Source organism: Triticum urartu, chromosome 2 (assembly GCF_003073215.2).
Source record: "Triticum urartu cultivar G1812 chromosome 2, Tu2.1, whole genome shotgun sequence".
NCBI lineage: Eukaryota > Viridiplantae > Streptophyta > Magnoliopsida > Poales > Poaceae > Triticum > Triticum urartu.
In genome coordinates, this window is record NC_053023.1 from 752,942,890 (window position 1) to 752,964,445 (window position 21,556).

At 42.6% G+C, this 21,556-nt stretch overlaps 1 long non-coding RNA gene across 1 annotated transcript; it reads right to left on the reverse strand.

Annotated features, from left to right (window-relative positions):
* Positions 1 to 2,187: 2,187 nt before the first annotated feature.
* LOC125534663 lies at positions 2,188 to 17,760 on the reverse strand. The gene is made up of 2 exons (XR_007294533.1): positions 17,700 to 17,760; positions 2,188 to 2,457 (listed from the first exon to the last, which is right to left on the reverse strand). It is a non-coding gene; the product is annotated as an uncharacterized LOC125534663 (long non-coding RNA).
* Between the last annotated feature and the right edge of the window lie 3,796 nt (positions 17,761 to 21,556).

Genomic DNA, 21,556 nt, shown 5'->3' on the forward strand with positions numbered 1-21,556 from the left:
AGCTGATTGGGGCAGCGCTTTTTCTCGCGTCGGTGGTTCGCTCCCCTCGCTACTATTGGGCCGGCACAGTACTGGCCTCAGGTGTCTGTTCGTTCTTTATTCTCTTTTCCTTCTATATGTTCGTTCATTTTCCTCTTTTATTCTTTGGTTTGTATTTTCGAAATATTCGAAATATATATATATATACTTAATTATTTAAGTTTTCTAAAAGTGTTCACTGTACATTCGAAAAATGTTAATAAAAATGTTTGTACCATTCAAAAACATGTTTCACACGAATTCAAAAAATTCTCAGCATATATTTGAAAAATGTTTAACATATATCCAAAAAAGTTCAAACATGTATTTTGTAAATGTTCATCATGCATTGAAAAATGTTCAGCCTGTATAAAAAATGTACAGCATGCGACGTGTATTTGAACAATGTTATTTTCTAAATGTTTCACATTTATTAGAAAATGTTCAGTGTATATTAAAAAACCACGTGTTGCAAAAATATGTTTTTTGAAATTTTAAAACAAATATTAATACAATATAAAAAATGCTCATGTAATTTTGAAAAAAAACATACCATAGAATAAAATGTTCTCGGCATTTCAAAAAAAAGTGCATGTGTTTCAGAAATATGTTCATGTCATTGTTTGTAAAATGTTTATATAATATACCAAATGTTTCAGGATTTTTTTTAAAAGATTAGTTCATTCACAATGATTGTGAGATTTAACAATCTATTCATGCATTTAAAATATTATGCTCGTCCCATTTAAAAAAAGTTCATACAGTGTAAAATAAAGGTGTATGCCAAGACAAAAATCTTGAGAGGGCCGGCCAAGGCACCCATGGTAGGTGTGCCTGGACCGGCTGTCCCGCGGCATGCGAAAAAACCACATGTTGCAAAAATATGTTTTTTGACATTTTAAAACAAATATTAATATAATATAAAAAATGCTCATGTAATTTTGAAAAAAAACATAGCATAGAATAAAATGTTCTCGACATTTCAAAAAAAAGTGTTCATCTGTTTCAAAAATATGTTCATGTCATTGTTTGTAAAATGTTTATATTATATACCAAATGTTCAGGATTTTTCTTTAAAAGAATTAGTTCATTCACAATGATTGTGATATTTAACAATCTATTCATGCATTTAAAATATTATGCTCGTCCCATTCTAAAAAAAAGTGCATACGGTGTAAAATAAAGTTGTAGGCCAAGACAAAAATCATGAGGGGGCCGGTCAAGGCACCCATGGCAGGGGTGCCTGGACTGGCTGTCCCACGGCATGCAAAGCACTAGTGGCCTTGGAGGGTTTATTGTCAATATGTATCATGTGATTTAGGGCCAGTTCTTTTGGCGGCTTAAAAAAATAAGCCGCCTCCTCCCAAGCTTTTTCCATAAGTCGTCTTCCTCTTTTATTGGGGCTTCTGAACTATTAATGGGATAACTAATATAGAAGCTTCAACAAATTTTAGGAGCGGCTTATTTTTTAAGCTGGGGAGAGGCAGCTTATTTTTTAAGCCGACCAAAAGAACTGACTCTTAGTACATGAGGGGGAGCGCCCGGTAGTCATGTCCCGGGGATGTAGCCATGTTGGTGAACCTTGTTATCACTCAGTGTTGCCCTTGGAGTTTCTATGTATACAAATGTTGGTTCATCATGGTACCAACTCAGAAAGTGCAGGGGTATTTATTTATTTAGGTGTACAAATTGGAGGGCCATGTAAAAACAATTAGTCTGTGCGAGCAGTGTGTTGGATTGTAAACTAGGCATCTGTTTTCCTTTCTTTCTTTCTCATGGCATGCTCCAAAGTAACACATTGACATACTGCAAATTAATCATTGGAAAAGGTGGCATATTTTCTTGCATTATTTACCAAGTAGAAAATGCTGCTGTACTTTTTTGGTGTATTGTTTACCCAATCGTTTTGACTTAATGATAAGCTCTCTTGGTCAATCAAAAACCACACGTTGGCATTCTCTTTGGTGACATTCAACATGTTCTACAAAGCCTTAGCTCACAACGAGTTGAATATACAGAGATAGCGAGGGCACTGTTGGAACTAAATAGGAGAACCTCAGTTCACTAGCATTGTTATCGCCGTCACCGGCATTGCGACCACACTCACCGCTTACACTTGGGAGTATCCCAACGCTTCTACGGAAGAGCAAGCAGAAACCGCACATGCACTTCACTATAAACAAGCTTTTGAAACAAATAATGGTTTGACCAATGTTTATACATTATTATTCTAATCCATAGCCACACATGGACATGATACCATACTAGAGATCTGTATAAACGACTATATTGTGAATCCTCCAGAGGCTAAGAGGTCTTGAACGTATTGAAGCAGTAACATCCACGCATCAAGCTTTTGGGACAAGTTGTATGTGAAAACCACCAGGAAACTGTAGTCCAGGACAAAGCACCATGGTTCCTCCCTTGACCGCTTTCCAACTATATAAAGTTTAAAATTTAGAGAGTCAAGATCTATGTACAATATTCTACTTTTGTACTATATTCTAATTTTTGTACTGAACACATTTAAGACGATCCATGTTAATTACATCCATGGATGTAGCAGTAATCTTAAAAACTAGTTATCCGCTAATAAACTTGCATGTATAACAGTTCGTGCTTAGGATTCTATTGGCGCTAGCAACTTTGATAGTTGATTTTTTACGAACATGCATTTAAATGATTATAAAATTATATTGTTAAACTATGTTATATGAATACTTATCATATGTGTAAGTGCATCTAGTGCCACCCCTAGTTGGTTTTGGAGTATTGACGACAAACCTAGTTGAGGGACTAATGTGTTTGTGAGAACAGGATAACACATGTAGAAGTCCCTCATTGATTCGGTTTTACTACCAGAGATGACCCCTAAAAATGTATGAAGACATTGAAGTCAAAGGTGGTGTATGAAGATATTCACATTGAAGACTATGACAAAAGAAGACACGATATGAAGCCTATGGAGCTCGAAGACTTAGATCTTTCGTAGTTCTTTTTCTTTTGTGTTGGGTCATAGGAACCACCGTACTGTTAAGTGGGGTCCAGGAGAACCAGTCAGAATGACTGAAGTGATGCCTAAACCAAAAACCTATGTCTTCGAGTGAAGACAATGAGAGCGAATCTTGTCCAGAGCTGGACAAGTCAGCTTTGCTTGTAGCCCAAGTAAAGTTGCCATGATAGTTTGAAATCTGACCGTTGAGACACGTGTCAGTTCCTTAGCGACCCAGGGTCATTTCGGACAAATCAGGTCGGGTTGCCAAGTGGCTATAAATAGCCCACCCCCTACAACCATAAACGGTTGGCTGCTCAGATTGAGAGTACGGCTTTTGTCATTTGAGAGCAACCCACCTCGAAGCCTTTGAGAGAGAATTCCTTGCGAGGATAAAGCCCTAACCACCAGAGCCAGAGAGAATTGGGCATCACTTAAGTCTTCTTGTCTGTGTGATCTGAAGACTTATTACACTTGAGGACTGTGCATCCTCCAAACGGTTAGGCGTCACGTTCAGAGCATCCAAGAGACATTGTGGATTGCCAGTGAACGAAGTCTGTGAAGGTTTGGGAGTCTACCTTGAAGACTTACCAGAGTGATTGGGCGAGGACTATGTGACCTTAGCTCAAGGAGAATACGGTGAGGACTTGGTGTCCTGAGCTGCGTGTTCAGGACTGGGTGTCCGGGACTGTGTGTCCTAAGGTTTAAATACCTAACCGCTCCAACCAGACGTACAGTTGTCACAGCAACTGGAACTGGTCCAACACATCATTGTCTTCAATGAGTCACTGGTTTCATCTTCACTTCCTTTTACTTACTGATTACTCATTGTGAAGTCATTGCATGTCTGTTCTATCTTTTGTCTTCACAACGTGAGTGAATGATCTGTTTGGCTTCATAACATCTTCCTACCTGATCCTCATTACACTACAGCTATTTGTCACCGTGCTTTCACTCTGTTGATACTTGACCATGGCTTGCCTAGTGTAGTCTACCTTCTGCTGCATAGTAATAGGCATATCTCTACTGTTTGTCTTCATAACTTCCACGTTTTGAAGACTTTCATAAAAATCGCCTATTCACCCCCCCTCTAGTCGATATAACGCACTTTCAATTGGTATCAGAGCAAGGTGCTCCCTTGTTCTGTGTGATTCGGTTTAACCACCTGGAGTTTTAGCTATGTCGACTGCAGGGATAATTAAAGTCTCCGCTGCGTGCCCCGTCTTTGATGGAACTGAATATCCCTACTGGAAGAATAAGATGCGTATGCATCTTGAAGCCATTGACATCGACCTATGGTATGTCGTCGAGAACAGCGTTCCCAAGGCTGGAGAAGGTGTCACTGCTGCTGATGTCAAGAAATTCGTTCAACTGGACTCTACTGCCAAGAACATCATCTGTGGTCATCTGAGCAAAGGACAGTATGGCCGTGTGAGTGCTTTGAAGACATCCAAGCTGGTCTGGGACTGGCTCCTCAAGGTCAATGAAGGCATCTCAACCCAGAGAGATCAAAGAATCAGTGTCCTTCGCAATCTCTTCAACCACTTCAAGCGAAATGACAATGAGAATGTCCAGCACACATTTGACTGACTCACTGACATCACAAATGAGCTTCAAGCCCTCGGCGCCACTGAGATTACCAAACATGATGTCGTCAAGATGCTGCTGAGATCACTTGATAGTTCGTTTGACATCCTGGCCCTGATGATCCAAGAACGTCCTGATTTCAAGACACTCGATCCGTCTGACATACTTGAGAGGCTCAATACACATGAGTTTTAGCTTTCGGAGAAAAGAGATATCTACGGTCCAAACTATGGGCGAACTCGTGCCTTGAAGGAAAAAGCTGTCTCCTCATCTGAAGAAGAATCTGATAGAAGTTCTGATGATCCTGAAGACATTGGAAGGGAACTTGCTATGCTTGTCAAGAAGTTCCAAAAATTCACGAAGAAGAAAGGTTTCAGAAAGTCTTCCCGATCAAGTTCAAGGAATGATGAAGCTCCTGCTCATGACTACAAGAAGAAAACATGTCACAAGTGCAAGAAACTTGGCCACTTCATCTCTGAGTGTCCACAGTGGGACAATGAGAACAAAAAGAAGAAGAAGAGCAAGGAATATGACTCTGACGACAAGAAGAAGAAGAAGAAATACTCAAAGTCTTCTTCCAAGTCTTCCTCAAAGTCTTCACCACACAAGAAGAGCTCATCTGGCAAGGCACGTGCATTTGTTGGCAAGGAAATGGATTCAGAGGAGGAGTCTGCTTCTGAGGAGGCGGAGGTGGAGTCTGAAGAGGAATCCGACTCAGGCGTCGCAAGTCTGGCTACAGCATACGTTGCCAAGTCCATCTTCAACACTGAAGACAATGACTTCATCACCGACACCGATGCAAATAACAAGGACTGCTCCGCTTCTACCTACTGCTTCATGGCACGCGGTGCCAAGGTAAACACACGCACTACTCACTATCAAACATCTAGTGACGATGACTCTGACTGTGTTTCAAAACCTAGCTACAAAACACTTGCTAAAATTGCAACTGAACAACAGAAAGCTATGGAACATATTCAAAAACTGTTAGACAGAAGCGATGATCTGTTGGGTGCTGAAATGACTCGATCTGAATCCTTAATTGAAGACATAAAAAATCTTCACGTTAAATATCAGGAACTTGAAAATCGTCATGAAACTCTCTCAACAACTCATGAAAAGCTTTCCTATGATTATCTTCAAAGGAAGCAAGATCTTGAGAAATTGAGAGCAGTTCATGAAGATCTTCAAACGGAAAACGAGTCACTTCGCGCCAAACAGATCGGTCCCGCTCAGGAAGGATTTGAACCACCATGTCTTAAATGCATTGAGCGTGATAATGCTACTTCTGTTGCTGAATGTTCTACTGCTACTGTTGTTGCAATATCTTCAACTATTGATGCGGTAACTAACCCCTCTGTTGAGGATACCACCACTATTGCTGATGAGAATGCTAGGTTGAAGACATTGCTTGAAACAGGGATGTACAAAAGTCTTCAAGGGCATCAGACCCTATGTGATGTCCTCAAAAAGCAGATTCTAAACCGAAACCCTAGGAAAGAGGGTGTTGGGTTCGTAAGGAAAATGAATGCAGATGGCTCTTACTGGAAACCTGAGCAATACCCCAAAACCATGTGGGTTGCTGCAAAGGAACCTTCAGCAGATCCATCCAATCTAACTGGCTTCACTTGTGCTAACCCCATTATCATTGATGAATCCTTTGATGCAAACTATATACTGTTTAAGAATCAGAATGGGGAAGTGTTTGCCAGGTACGTTGGTACTAACTGCAGGAATGGACCGCCTATGAAGAAGATCTGGGTTCCGAAAAAGTGTCTGGAAAATCTTCCTGTGAATGTCTTCATGACACCTCCCTTGAAGAAGACAAACCTCAGACCAAAGGCTTCATACGGTCCAAAGGCTTCATACAAACAGAGGACTCACCTGAGTCGCACTAACGCAAATGCTTTGCAGGGAGACCATACTCCGTCATATGAATATGAGAGCAGTTCATCAAACCGCTATGTTCATAAGACCAAGAACTATTCTTCTTATTCTTATGAGTACTATTGTCCACCTGCAAGACTGTTTGCTAAGGCTTCAAAGCCAAAATTCTCAGATGCTGCACTTAGACTTATTGCTTCTAAGCCACCCTTGAAGATGTGGGTGGTTAAGAAGGCTTAACTCTCTTTTGCAGGGAATGGTCTCCAGCAGAAAACCAAAATCGTCTGACGCTATTGCTGGGGACCTTAAACATCTTGTAGGGCGCAAGATCAAATGCCCAAATGGTCTTACTATGTACTTCGTACCTGAATCGCTTGCTACTCTCCCTATTAGTCCTAACCTGGATCTAAGCTTTCATAACCCACTGGTTCGTCAAATGTTTTTGCTTCACAATGCTCTTGGTGAAGCCTATCCCCCTAACTGCACTGTAGGGTACGACACCAGCGTCTTCAGAATGGATTATTGACAGTGGGTGTACAAATCACATGACTGGAAAAAGAAGTCTTCTTATGGACTCAACCTTACGTCCATCCGACAAGAGTCACATCACATTTGCTGACATTGGTAAGAGTAAGGTATTGGGTCTAGGTAGAGTTGCAATCTCAAGGGATCAACACATGGATAAAGTCATGCTTGTTGAATCCCTTGGCTTCAACTTAATGTCTGTCTCAATGCTTTGCGATTTGAACATGATCGTAACGTTTGGAAAATATCGTTGCCTTGTACTAATGGAATCTGACAAGTCTCTAGTGTTTGAAGGGTATCGAAAAGATGATCTGTACGTGGTAGATTTCTCAGCAGGGCCACAGCTTGCAGTATGTCTTCTAGCAAAGGCTTCAGAATGCTGGCTATGGCATCGAAGGCTTGGACATGCTGGCATGAGGAACCTCCACACCCTCGCGAAGAAGAAGCATGTCATAGGCATCGAGGGTATCAAGTTCAAGAAGGACCATTTATGCGGTGCCTGTGAAGCAAGGGAAATGACGAGGGCCAAACATCCCTCGAAGACAATCATGACTACTACTCAACCCTTCGAAATGCTCCACATGGATCTTTTCGTTCCCACTCATTACTCAACTCTAACTACTACTGCTTGCCTCTATGGCTTCGTTATTGTTGATGATTATTCTAGATATACTTGGGTGCACATAATCCTTTACAAGACTGAAGTGCAGGATGTGTTCAGACGCTTCGCCAATCGTGCTATGAACAATTTTAGCGCCAAGATAAAGCACATCAGAAGTGACAATGGCACTGAATTCAAGAACACTGGCCTTGATACATATCTTGATACCTTGGGCATCACACATGAATTCTCAGCCCCGTACACACCACAGCAGAATGGCGTCATCGAACGCAAGAACAGAACACTAATTGAGATGGCCAGAACGATGCTAGATGAATACAAGACTCCAAGAAAATTCTGGCCCGAAGCCATTGATACTGCATGTCATACAATCAATCGTGTTTATCTTCACAAGCTACTGAACAAGACATCTTATGAGCTCCTTACTGGCAAAAAGCCAAATGTGAGTTACTTCAGAGTATTTGGCGCAAGGTGCTGGATCAAGGACCCACATCACACCTCAAAATTTGCACCAAAGGCACATGAGGGTTTTATGCTTGGATATGGAAAGGATTCGCACTCCTACAGAGTCTTCAATCTCTTTCATTACAAAGTGGTTGAAACAGTGGATGTGCGGTTCGATGAGACCAACGGATCACAAAGAGAGCAGCTGCCAAGTGTGCTAGATGAAGTTCCATCCAGTGAATCAATCAAGCTAATGGGAACTGGACAGATTATACCTTCTGAAGCTCATCCTGAAGAAGAACTTATCATTTCAGCACCTAATCAACATGAAGACATTGCTCAGCCTGAAGACATTCCTTCCAACAACGACGGTGAACAGCAAGAGCAAAGTCTTTGCCCTGTACATCCTCGCGTTGCCAATGAAGTGCAGATTGAAAGAATAATTGATAGCATAAATGCACCTGGTCCACTCACTCGTTCAAGGGCAAATCAGCTAGCAAATTTTTGTGGGCACTTCGCATTCGTCTCAATATCAGAACCCAAGAAAGTTGAAGAAGCCTTCATGGAACCTGAATGGATTCAAGCTATGCAAGAAGAGCTTCAACAGTTTGAGCTGAATAATGTATGGGAACTGGTTAAGCGTCCTGATCCACGGAAGCACAACATAATAGGCACCAAATGGATATACCGCAACAAGCAAGATGAGCATGGTCAAGTTGTCAGAAACAAAGCTCGTCTCGTTTCTCAAGGATATACTCAAGTGGAAGGCATTGACTTCGATGAAACATTTGCTCCTGTGGCTAGGCTTGAAGCCATACGCATACTGCTGGCCTATGCAAATCATCATAACATACTTCTATATCAAATGGATGTGAAGAGTGCCTTTCTCAATGGCAAGATTGAAGAAGAAGTGTATGTTGCACAACCGCCTGGCTTTGAAAATCCAAAACATCCTGACATGGTATACAAGCTCAACAAGGCACTGTATGGCCTCAAACAAGCCCCTAGGGCCTGGTATGACACACTCAAATACTTCCTGAAGAGCAAAGGCTTCATACCTGGTTCCCTAGATCCCACTCTTTTCATGAAGACATATGATGGTGAACTGTTTGTGTGCCAAATATATGTGGATGACATTATCTTCGGCTGCACCAATCAGAAGTACAGTGAAGAGTTTGGATATATGATGCAAGAGCAATATCAGATGTCCATGATGGGGGAGATGAAGTTCTTCCTTGGTCTTCAAATACGACAACAATGCAATGGCATCTTCATATCTCAAGAGAAGTATCTCAAAGATTTCCTGAAGAAGTTCGGTATGCAAGACTGCAAAGGCTTCACAACACCAATGCCAGCCAAACATCATCTGGGTCCTGACGACAATGGTAAAGAATTCGATCAAAAGGTATACCGCTCCATGATTGGTTCTTTACTTTATCTATGTGCATCTAGGCCAGATATTATGCTTAGTGTTTGCATGTGTGCTCGATTTCAAGCGGCACCAAAGGAGTCGCATCACTTAGCTGTGAAGCGAATTCTTCGATATTTGGCTCACACCCCAACTCTAGGATTATGGTATCCAAAGGGCTCGGAGTTTGATTTGGTTGGATTCTCGGATGCTGATTATGCTGGTGACAAAGTTGATCGCAAGTCTACATCAGGCACATGTCACTTTCTGGGACGATCACTTGTATGTTGGTCTTCAAAGAAGCAGAACTGTGTATCTCTCTCCACTGCTGAATCTGAATACATTGCTGCTGGATCTTGCTGCGCTCAGCTTCTGTGGATGAAGCAAACACTCAAGGACTATGGCATTCATCTGAAGCAAGTGCCACTTTACTGCGACAATGAAAGCGCCATCAAGATTGCCAACAACCCAGTTCAGCACTCGAAGACAAAGCACATTGAAATTCATCATCACTTTCTCAGAGATCATGTTGTGAAGGAAGACATTGATATCATACACGTCAACACTGAAGAGCAATTGGCAGATATCTTCACCAAGCCCTTGGATGAGAAGAGGTTTTGCAAGTTATGGTGTGAGCTAAATATCCTGGAATCCTCAAATGTCCTGTGATCAGGCACACATCCTAACCCTTATGCATATTGATGACTTAGATGTGCAACACACGAAGTGAAGTATATCTTCAATCAATGAAGACATACATTCTAAGTGTGAATAAATTAATGTGGAAATTGACTTCGGAGCGCCACGATAATTGTGCGCCGTGTCTGGGTCTAATACTTCCTATACGGTGGGTAACGCCACCACCAAATGTTCTATTTTGAAGTGTTTCTCTCATGGCGTTACCTTGCAATGTCTTCACATTTGGTTTGGCTTCGAACTCAACATATTTTCATGATTATCTTCACTATGTTGACTATAGATATATATATATATATATGTGCTAGTGTTCTGTCCTCTACAACATTCACTTATAGCTATGTCTTCGTGTTGAATCTTTTGAACTAAGTGAATGTGATCGGACCCCAAACTTCTCTATGCTTTCTATCTCAAACTCTATCTCTCTAAGTCATATGCATTCTATTGAAACTGTCGAATGTCTTCTCTGCGTCCTTGTCAGCAGAAGACACAGAGACAACATTTAAGTCCGTTTTCAATGCTCATTTATCCACATGAAATCCGGAGAAGTAGGAACGACCACCCGACAATCCAGGCGTGCGTGGGACGTGGAACTGCCCCCAAAATACCGCATGATGGCCACGTATTACTCAAATGCGAATCGCCAGGGGCACCTGTGTAATAGCGCAGTGCCGCCCTTGTGCCTATAAATACACACTCACAGCGGTAACTATCTCTTCTTCCACCCTCGCACGAACCCTAGCGCTACCGCTAGCTCACGACGACGCCGGCGACGAAGCGCTTCGCTGCCGCAACCTCTCCGACGCCGTCTTCACGCCGACCGCGGACATCGTCCTCTCTGCCGTCGCCGTAGGTCTCCTCCGTTGCCAAGTTAGGGCACGGACGAGTGAACTGCTCGGCCTCATCTCCCACTCCGTCTAGCAGTTCTCAGTGTGGTAAATAAAACTCCCTTTTTTACAACACCGTTGATCCTATTGATCTGTCACTTTCTACCACAAGCAGTTTCTATTCACACAAGCTAGATCTCTCTCAAGCTGCAACTCATAACATGCCTAGTATATTCACTTGTGCTTCACAAAGTAGTTAGATTCCTCACTTGTACTGATCTATGGATTCGTACAAATCTGGAACCAACTTCTTATCTATGAGTGAATGTCTTCGCACAATGAGGTCAATGTCTTCTAAACTGATTTATCTTCAAAATCTTCTGAGAATGCATATGACCTCTTCCCCTTCCCTCGGACCTTAATGCTGTCACAGGTACATGTCTGTGGGAGAATCCTTTGGTTCTCATAGTCTGCATTCATTTGCAGAATTCTTACAGCATCACATAAATTCTCCTGAAGCCAGTTCCTGTTGGTCCAGCAAAAGAAAGCCTTTGAAGCCTTTGAACGTCTTGAAGCCTTCCAAGTTAAGGTTTATGGCTTCAGAAACAGCAGCAAGGAAGGGGGGCAGACAGCGACGTGGAGGAACATCCAAAGATCTGCCTGATGAACTGGCAGAAATGTATAAAACAGATCCTGAAGAGAATTATGGTCAGCGCAAGACCCGAATCCAATGGATTCGACGCTATTGGGCAGAACAATGGTTCAAATACCGCTTCACAACCCAAGAGTATGCTGAGAAAAGTGCCATAAAAAGACCATGGGGAGACATCTTATACAAGAATCTTGTACCCAGGTCCAGAGATGAAGCTATTGCCCAAAGCTTCTATCCATGCATGGTCCGTGGGCCACAGCATGATGATGCACATCCGTCGTCACTACTCTAGTGTCGTGACGACAATCTGTTCAAGCGCAACTTCCAGTTTGCCCAAAACTCAGCGAAGCAAAACAAGAAGAAATTTGGGTTAGACTTCAACCCTGGTCCCTCAGCACCAAGGGCAGATGGCACACGAGAAGCAGAACCCAATGTCATCGGTCCGTATGCCAACCTTGAAGGCCTCATCACCTACCTCTTGGTTCAAGGGACTGCAGTGAATGAGCCTACAGCTGACACTGAGTCTGATGAAGCGCCTGCAGTGCCTGCAGTGCAGAAGCCGAAGCAGTTGAAGAAGCCAAAAGCTTCAAAGCCAGCCCCTTCACCAAAAATCTCAAAGGCGAAGCCATTGGCGACTGCACCTCCTGAAGACAGTGTGTAGTCTGAAGACTTATCACGCGTCTCAAGGCACCAGAAGGCCAAGATGCCTCTGTCTCACACTGGCAAAGAGCTCACAACTGCTGCCATCCTGCGCAGTGAAGCCATTGATCTGTCAAGTGATGAAGATATTGGAGATGACTCTCTTGAGCAACTCATCAAGAGCAAAGAAGAAGCAGAAATCTTCAACAATCTGCCTCTCTTTGATGTCGCCATCATCCACAACTTCATTGACGAGTGGTTTGCCACACCAAACATCAGCTTTGAAGATCTACAGCTGCCCGTTGGCCTCAGCGTCGCCTTCCAAGGCGCTATTGCTTCAGAACTTGCTATTGCCCAGCGCATTGTTGAACTGAAGCAGAAAATTGATCATGAAAAGGCTCAGTTCAAGAAGCATATGGCCAAGCTCAGCGTGCAAGAAGTGAAGAGCTTCAAGATCATGTCGCATGAGCTAAAGGAAAACTTTCTGAAGAAGCGTGCAGAAGCTCAGGGTTCACGTGAGCGGATGAAGACTCTGGCTGACAGATGTGTGCAAGCCTACAATGAGGCTGAGAAGCGCAAGGCACTTGGGCGTCCTAGCATCGACCCCAAGATGGCCGCAAAGAAAAAGAAGAAGACTGTTCCAACTGAACCAGAGGCACCAAGGTAGGAAGCAGTTCCGCTTGTCTTCCCAACTGCAACGACTGGCTCGAAGCCAAAGAGCCAGTCAACCGCTTCAGAGCTCAAGAAGACGAGAACTGCAGAGGCTGAAGCCAGGAAGAGGAAACACTTTGAAGCCTCTCCTTCTGCCCCCACTCAGAAAAAGCGAAAGATCAAGAAAGCTCGGGCTGCTCCCACAGAGCCCTTGATAGTTGAACCTATTTCTATGGTTCACCCTGACGCAAAACGTCAACTGACGGTTCATGAGCCTGCTTCCACAGAGGCTCCTGAAGCTGAAGACATTCCAGCAGCTGATCCCATCGCTGCTGAAGACATTGGTCATCGTGAAAATGTAGAAGATGATGCAGCCCTTCCTCAGTTAGAACACAGCGAACTCATCAGCATTGGTCGTCCACTGACGCCAATTGCACATGATGCTTCATGGGCGGATCGCCCTCAAGAGGAAGAAGACTATGAGGCCCAGCCCACTCCAACCCCACAGGCGTCGTCTGTGTTCCGCAGGCTTCGCAAAGGTCCAAAGCCTCAAGTCTATGCTGAAGACATTCCGGCTGCATCAGCCGCAGAAGAAGCACCACAAGAGCCCACTCCTCTGCTCCACCAAGAAGCAGTTCTCCAGGAGAACGTGCTTGTGACCGACCCTCCAGCTAGTCAAGCGGAGGATGAAAATCTTGAGGCTGCCACAACCAACAACAAAGCTAATGTGGAGCCCTCCCCAGCAAAAGCTTCAGAAGACAGCGAAGCCACTGAACCCACAACTTCTGTTCCTGAGTCTGCTGCAGGTCCCCAATTCAACTATCATGTTGAGCACAGGCCTCAGGTCCAGAAGCCAATCCCCAGACTGCCAAGGTTTCCAGGTCCTGCATCAGCACCTGGATCCTTCAACATCAATGGCTTCAGGGCAGATAATACTTTCTTCAATAGCTTCAAGAACCCCTATTCAAGGGAAAGGATTTCATCAGATAGGTTCTGGAGCTATCCTCAGCGCAGCTACTACTCTTGCATACTATACAACCAAGGTCGCATTTTCCCGCACAAGCGCCTTGATGTTGAAGCTATTGCTGGTCTTCCCTGTCTAGAGGAAGCGTTGGATTGCTTCAAACAAGTGGGTCTGCTACAGTTTGTTACTGATGAAGAACATTGGAACGAAGAGCTCCTGCTACAATTCTATGCCACTCTGCACATCAAAGGATACAACAGAGTTCCAAAGACTTGGGTACTGGAGTGGATGACCGGCAACGTTCATCACAAAGCCAATGCATTTGATATCATTGAGCTCACTGGCCTGCCCACTCCAGGCGAATTCTTCGAGCAAGGCTGTCGGCTACACACTGAAGCTATTGAGAGCATATTTCAGAGGCCTGAACCGAATATGAGTCAGATGCTCTCCATGATGAAGCCATTGCCCCACGATGCTCCTTATCCCACAGAGTTCTTCGTTGAAGACCTTGAGTACCTACCCAGGACCATCTATCACATCATCCGGCGGACTCTCTGGTCCATTAAAGGACACTCTCCAAATGCCAAGATCGAGGGTGCAATGAAGACTCTGATATTCTGTATCCTTCATGGCAAATGCTTCAACGCACAGGATTTCTTCATACGCCAACTAGCTGCATCCGGCTCAGATCTGTTTGGTTTAAAGTTCTATGCTCCTTGGGTAATGAGGCTGATCAAACTTCACTCTGCCATCTCGTATCAGCCCTCAGCCTGCAACCATCGGATCTTCTTGCCTAATGTGGATACCTCTACTGAAGCCATCTATCCTGAACCTGCCAAGAAACCTCTGAGTCTTCAAAATGCAAAACACCAGAGCTTCACTCAAAACGTTGAAGGTGTTGAAGCCATCTCCAGGGTGTATCCTTTGGCTGGCACTACACGTGCACCACACCCTGCTTCAACTGAAGCCACTGACAGTGCCACTGCTTCAAGACCCAAGAAGCGCACTCGTGTTCTCAACGACCGAGAGCTTCTTGTGGCCCTTCATCAAAAGCAGGATAGGCATCATGACTGGTTGAAGAGACAGATGAAAAGCCTCTTGGTGGATGTAAATCGCATCCGTAATCTTGCCACCAAGAACGCTTTCATTGCCCATGAAACCTGTCGCCGCACATGGAAAGGGCTAACGATGATGCTTTCTGAAGCTGATCTTCAAGAGGATGGCTTCACTGAGAGATTCAAATTTGACTCCACACCTCCTTGAAGAGCTGTGCTGCTGGGGACTCCATCTCTTGAAGACTCTGAGTTTTCTTCCTCTGCTGCCATAGTCACTGCCAGAATCATTGAGGAAGAAGACGATGCTACTTCACCACCATCTGCTTCAGCACCCCCAAGCTCTTCTGCACCGCCAAACAACATCAACAACACTGCTACTTCATCTACTCCTCATGGGAACGAGTAGAGGCTCTATGTCTTCAAACCTTTTTGGTCATTACTGACAAAAGGGGGCGAAGCATATGAGATTGATAGTCTTCAAGCGGGTTCATATGGGCGGGTGCCTTATATTTTGCTTCGTGCTTACAACTCTCATTTTTGCTACATTTGGTTCTTATGAGTTGTAACACTTAAACTAGATGGTCGTCTGCTACTTGTTTGCCACCCTGTTTTGCGAAGATAAATTCCGCATGTGCGACGATAAATTCCGCACTTATCTCATTCTGCAGACGTCCATTTTCCATTATGCATGTCATTATCTTCATATACTTTCACATGCATAGTGGATTGTCATCATAAGCTGAAGAGGATCTCCACAAGTACAACCTGCCATGTGCATTTGCATTCCAAAAGCAAATTAACTTATATGCACATCTTCAGGGGGAGCCCTTGCAACTTATGAAGACAATTCCTTATCCTTATATTCCCCGTTGAAAACTTCAACTAGTTTGTCATCAATCACCAAAAAGGGGGAGATTGTAAGTGCATCTAGTGCCACCCCTAGTTGGTTTTGGAGTATTGATGACAAACCTAGTTGAGGGACTAATGTGTTTGTGAGAATTGCAGGATAACACAGGTAGAAGTCCCTCATTGATTCGGTTTTACTACCAGAGATGACCCCTAAAAATGTATGAAGACATTGAAGTCAAAGGTGGTGTATGAAGATATTCACATTGAAGACTATGACAAAAGAAGACACGATATGAAGCCTATGGAGCTCGAAGACTTAGATCTTTCGTAGTTCTTTTTCTTTTGTGTTGAGTCATAGGAACCACCGTACTGTTAAGTGGGGTCCAGGAGAACCAGTCAGAATGACTGAAGTGATGCCTAAACCAAAAACCTATGTCTTCGAGTGAAGACAATGAGAGCGAATCTTGTCCAGAGCCGGACAAGTCAACTTTGCTTGTAGCCCAAGTAAAGTTGCCATGAGAGTTTGAAATCTGACCGTTGAGACACGTGTCAGTTCCTTAGTGACCCAGGGTCATTTCGGACAAATCAGGTCGGGTTGCCAAGTGGCTATAAATAGCCCACCCCCTACAACCATAAACGGTTGGCTGCTCAGATTGAGAGTACGGCTTTTGTCGTTTGAGAGCAACCCACCTCGAAGCCTTTGAGAGAGAATTCCTTGCGAGGATAAAGCCCTAACCACCAGAGCTAGAGAGAATTGGGCATCACTTAAGTCTTCTTGTCTGTGTGATCTGAAGACTTATTACACTTGAGGACTGTGCATCCTCCAGACGGTTAGGCGTCACGTTCAGAGCATCCAAGAGACATTGTGGATTGCTAGTGAACAAAGTCTGTGAAGGTTTGGGAGTCTACCTTGAAGACTTACCAGAGTGATTGGGCAAGGACTATGTGACCTTAGCTCAAGGAGAATACGTTGAGGACTTGGTGTCCTGAGATGCGTGTTCAGGACTGGGTGTCCGGGACTGTGTGTCCTAAGGTTTAAATACCTAGCCGCTCTAACCAGACGTACAGTTGTCACAGCAACTGGAACTGGTCCAACACATCATTGTCTTCAACGAGTCACTGGTTTCATCTTCACTTCCTTTTACTTACTGATTACTCATTGTGAAGTCATTGCATGTTTGTTCTATCTTTTGTCTTCACAACGTGAGTGAATGATCTGTTTGGCTTCATAACACCTTCCTACCTGATCCTCATTACACTACAGCTATTTGTCACTGTGCTTTCACTCTGTTGATACTTGACCATGGCTGGCCTAGTGTAGTCTACCTTCCGCTGCATAGTAATAGGCATATCTCTACTGTTTGTCTTCATAACTTCCACGTTTTGAAGACTTTCATTAAAATCGCCTATTCACCCCCCTCTAGTCGATATAACGCACTTTCAATATGTTTTATTTAATAAAATACAAATAATTTTTACTAATTAGTGTTCAATGATAGAATTCGACTACACAATTATGACCAAGCCATAAATTTTGGAGCAAGTAGTGGTAGAAAATGCATTTTACAGAAATAGAAATTTCCATGTAGGATATAATGACAACAAACAAGATCCATCTTCTATTCTGCAATTGTCAGTCATAAAAAAATATGAGCCTATTAAGGAAATATATAAAAATGGGTTTATACAACATAATTGTGCCATTGAAGTTAAATTCATTCTCCTACTTCTCATGTTACCCGCTAAGAACTACATTGCAAGCAAAAATCTAGAACTACATGAGTAAGCACTCACATGTATATTATTAAATAAGAAGCAATCAATACTTATTATTATTGGTAGATTTATACTAATTAATAGTTTGAGTACATGAAAAAGCAATTCACCTATATTTGGTAACTAAGCAATGCAGGAAGATGGCCATTTGTAGCTTAGCAAAGTCGGCACTGATGTCTACTACACAACCTTCTTCTTGTAGACGTTGTTGGGCCTCCAAGTGCAGAGGTTTGTAGGACAGTAGCAAATTTCCCTCAAGTGGATGACCTAAGGTTTATCAATCCGTAGGAGGCGTAGGATGAAGATGGTCTCTCTCAAGCAAACCTGCAACCAAATAACAAAGAGTCTCTTGTGTCCCCAACACACCCAATACAATGGTAAATTGTATAGGTGCACTAGTTCGGAGAAGAGATGGTGATACAAGTGGTATATGGATGGTAGATAAAGGTTTTTGTAATCTGAAAATATAAAAACAGCAAGGTAACTAATGATAAAAGTGAGCGCAAACGGTATTGCAATGCATTGAAACAAGGCCTAGGGTTCATACTTTCACTAGTGCAAGTCCTCTCAACAATAATGACATAGTTTGATCATATAACAATCCCCCAACATGCAACAAAGAGTCACTCCAAAGTCACTAATAGAGGAGAACAAACAAAGAGATTATGGTAGGGTACGAAACCACCTTAAAGTTATTCTTTCCAATCAATCCGTTGGGCTATTCCTATAAGTGTCACAAACAACCCTAGAGTTCATACTAGAATAACACCTTAAGACACAAATCAACCAAAACCCTAATGTCACCTAGATACTCCAATGTCACCTCAAGTATCCATGGGTATGATTATACGATATGCATCACACAATCTTAGATTCATCTATTCAACCAACACATAGAACCTCAAAGAGTGCCCCAAAGTTTCTACCGGAGAGTCAAGACGAAAACGTGTGCCAACCCCTATGCATAGGTTCATGGGCAGAACCCGCAAGTTGATCACCAAAACATACATCTAGTGAATCACGTGATATCCCATTGTCACCACAGATACGCACATGCAAGACATACATCAAGTGTTCTCAAATCCTTAAAGACTCAATCCGATAAGATAACTTCAAAGGGAAAACTCAATCCATTACAAGAGAGTAGAGGGGGGAGAAAACATCATAAGATCCAACTATAATAGCAAAGCTCGCGATACATCAAGATCGTACCACCTCAAGAACACGAGAGAGAGAGAGAGAGATCAAACACATAGCTACCGGTACATACCCTCAGCCCCGAGGGAGAACTACTCCCTCCTCGTCATGGAGAGCACCGGGATGTTGAAGATGGCCACCGGAGAGGGATTCCCCCTCCACTACAAGAAATATGTCAACTTATGACCTTCTGTCAGTGACCCTCGAAGAATTGGTCATAAATTTATGACCATTTTAGACCAATTGGTCAAAAGCTCTTCAGGGGGCTCCAAACCCTAAACCATTGCGACCATTTTGGTCAGAAAGGTCGTAATTTCCTTACACGAAATGGTCACAAAGCAAACAGTGCTAGTCCGCTGCCTTATTTCTAGTTGTTAATGACCAATATAGATGGTCATAGCCTTGTAGATTGTGGTGGGTTGTGATGACTAGGCGCCATCTCATCAGTTTTGCCTATGTGTCATGTCCATGTGGCAGTTTTTGCCCTAGGTTGTGAAGCAACCTATATTTCTATCATTCCCAAAATTCCCAAAAAAATCTCATAAATTATTTGGGGCATATCTTCATCAAATATGTAAAAATCCTTCCTTTCCTAGTTCAAAACTAATTCAACAATATTCATTTTCCAATTCTGTTCACAACAACACTTTATGAAGGAAGTGATATTTTTATATTCTTGATTTCCCTCGGAATTTTTGGGCACTCTTTCCTATCCAAATCATTACCGCATGACAAAATTCAGCTCCATTTGCCTAGCAAATCTTCCTCGGCAAATTTCCAAAGTTTTTGTCCACCTAGAAGCATTGTGAAGGAAGTACCTTTTTTGTATCTCTAAATGACATGAAATTTATACAGTTCCTTCATATGCCCAAATTATCACCCTCCTCCAAATTGTAGCTCAGTCAAATCATCTATGTGAGCCCAGGTTCAATTTATATTTTATGGCCAAATTGGCACGTTGCAAAGCAAGTGTTATATAGACCCCTCCTATTACCCTCAAACTTTTCGGACACTCTTCCATACCCAAATAATTGCCACATGATAATATTCAGCTCAATTTTCCTAGTAAATCTTTTTCAGGAAATTTCCAAAGTTTCTACCTCGAGAGAAGCTTTGTTAAGTACGTACTAGCTAGGCTTACCCAAATGATCTGAAAATTTACCAGCGCATGACCATACCTATGTAACTTACCTACACCAATTTTTAGCTTATTTCATTCATCCAATCTCTCTCACTAGTTTTCCCAAGTTTTTGTCCATAGAAGAGCATTGTGAAGGAAGTACTACTTTGGCATGTCAAAATGATATCAATTTTCTACAATGCTTTCCTATGCCCAAATAACCATCCTCCACCAAATTTCAGCTCAATCCATTCATTATTTTGAGCCCAGCTTCAACATTCATATTTTTGTCCAGTGTGGTACTTTGCAAAGCAAGTACCACCTAGGATCCTCCTTTTGAGCTGAAAATTTGTGAATACATTCTCCTTAGTAGATGATCATCCTCGGCCAAAACTCACGCCCATTGTCCATGTGCATTTCCCGTACCGCTAATCAAACACTTGGCTGCTTATTCATGTTTGAGCATCGATCGGTCTCCTCGTGAGGATATTATGTTGTAATTTTCTTCCTAGCACCTACCTGGGGAGTGCCCAACCCACTAGACATGCCTATGCCACCCAAAACACATGGCAATGCCAGGGTCATGCGGTGACCACGCGGCGGGCATGCGAGTTTACGCGCTCTAGAGTTGGGGCCCTCAGCCACCGCCCAAACCTCAACGTATCGCCACCAAACCATGTATTTATGATTAAATAGGTACTTATGTACCTATAAATGATTTTTGGAAAAAATAAATAGCAAACTATGAGGCAGCTGCAGTTCAAATTTGACCCGCTTCCAGCTGAATCGACGGAAATTTGTCTTTTTCACGAGAGGTGGATCAAAAAATTTTACACCCAACCATTTTGTCAATTGTGCATTAAATATGGCCTAGTATTTTATAAAAATAATTTGGTCCAATTTTGCAACAATTATTTGGTAGTTCCTTCACAAAAAAACCTCCTTTCGGGCACTCGAAAAATGGAAAATGGTTTTTTCGTCCAACGAAAATGAAAACTTCCTTAGGAAACATTGTTTGCCATTCCAATATGCACCCTTGTGCACAATATGAGATCATTTGAACAAACTATGCCATGAATGTGGCCATAAGATTGATCATTTGGCTTGAAAGCCATTGATCTCCACACGTGATAGCTCGTTTCTGAGAACACTTTTTTAAAATAATTGCCATATTACAAGTTTGTTATTTTTCCTGGGAACTTGGCCACAAATAATGACACAATGCGAAGGTTTCCCAATTTTTTGATTTTTTTTTGAATTTTTTATGCAAGTTTCAAAATGCGGTCAAAACGGCGAGAATGACCGTTCCTAGCTAGTGGTTGAATCTTGGGATTTTTTTGATGTTTCTCTAATTAAATAGGTACTTATGTAACTAGAAATGATTTTTGGAAAAATAAATAGCAAACTATGAGGCAGCTGCAGTTCAAATTTGACCCGCTTCCAGCTGAATCGACGAAAATTTGTCTTTTTCACGAGAGGAGGATCAAAACTTTTTACACCCAACCATTTTGTCAATTGTGCATTAAATATGTCCTAATATTTTATAAAAATGATTTGGTCCAATTTTGCAACAAATATATGGTAGGTCCTTCCCAAAAAAACCTCATTTCGGGCACTCGGAAAATGGAAAATGTATTTTCCGTGCAAAGA